This window comes from Arvicanthis niloticus, chromosome 1 (assembly GCF_011762505.2).
Source record: "Arvicanthis niloticus isolate mArvNil1 chromosome 1, mArvNil1.pat.X, whole genome shotgun sequence".
In the NCBI taxonomy this organism is placed as follows: domain Eukaryota; kingdom Metazoa; phylum Chordata; class Mammalia; order Rodentia; family Muridae; genus Arvicanthis; species Arvicanthis niloticus.
Window position 1 is genome coordinate 129,911,264 of NC_047658.1, and position 1,418 is coordinate 129,912,681.

At 37.8% G+C, this 1,418-nt stretch overlaps 1 pseudogene; it reads right to left on the reverse strand.

Moving 5' to 3' along the window:
- Nucleotides 1-478: 478 nt before the first annotated feature.
- LOC117701860 (small nucleolar RNA SNORA17) lies at nt 479-602 on the reverse strand (annotated as a pseudogene).
- Nucleotides 603-1,418: the final 816 nt, after the last annotated feature.

The window sequence follows — 1,418 nt, forward strand, 5'->3', positions numbered from 1 at the left end:
CAGGCAACAGCCCAGACCAGAGACGTCTGCCTGGCCTTTGTTGGTAACAGACTCCTGCTGCTGCAGGGCCATGGATCCAGACTTGGACCCTGGTTATCACAAACAAAGACCCCACCACGGTCCCCAGTGACATCACTGGCTACTCACATCAGGGTATTTCTCACTATCCACAAGTCTCCTCCAGTTCTGCCTCTCTTCATAATGCTCACACTCTTCTCTTTCTCTTCCATTTCTCCACCACTTACTTGTTTCTCTTACTGGTACTTAGGGTCTCTGAGTCTTTGAGGTTGTCTGAGGAGTGGTCTCACCAGCTATATCCTGCTTGTACATTATGGCCCTAGGAAGGGGTCACCTCAGGCATGATCTGCCCTTCCCCTCAGGCCTGCATGTCACCTGACTGGTGGTCATCTCAGGCTAGCTCCCTGTCAGAACCCCTTGGAACCAGACTGGTGGTCAGCTTAGCTTGTTTTGTTCAGGCACTATTAGGCTACTATCATTCTGGCATTCATAGGTCAGAACATTGAGGGGACATAGCCTCTCTCCTCTCTGCCACTTACTGAATCATATGTGGTACAGAACAGTTTTGATTTTTTAAGTGCACATTTAATTACATGCACTAAAATGAACAGATTTCAATTATACCATTTGGTATTTTGGAGATTCACTCTTGCTTTATGTGATAAGAACTTATTTTTTGTTAGCAATAAGTAGTACTCTTTCGTGTAAATATTTGAATGCAATCTGTTGATGCACCTAGTGGTAAACATTATTCCCATATTCAATATTTTCTTTAAAATGTTGTGTATTTTTTGTTTAACTCTTTAAAATGATATATACTTTACATTTTTTGAAAAATACACTTAATGGTACAATTATTATCTTTAAATTTCTTATTAAATGTTATACTTTTCTCTCATGTGTATGTATGTGTCAGTGTGTGTGTGTGTGTGTGTGTGTGTGTGTGTGAATCATTGGCTAATCAGCTTCTTTATTAACCAATCAGGGAATAATTGGGAAGCAATGTTTTTCAAACAGATATGGGAGTACAAAAATCATCATTTGAATAATACAAGGATAATCTTTACACATTGCACAATCACATTATACCAACACAAAAGTGCTTGATTTCCTACATTACCATATTCATTGGTTCTTGATATGTTTTAGAAGGGTCTCCTCACTCTGTCTACCAAGCTATCATTTATCATTCTATCTATCAACTATATTCTATCTGGTTAGCTTGGAACAATAGATTCCTGTTTATTAGGTGCTTTATAGTAAATTGTGTTCTTTTATTTGACTTTTGGATTGTTCCATATATGCTCAGTGTGTACTGTTTTGGGCTACATATTTCTTTCTTTTAAAATAGTTTCATCATTTAAAAAATAACTTGGGTACTTTTTTTGCTTTCTAAGATG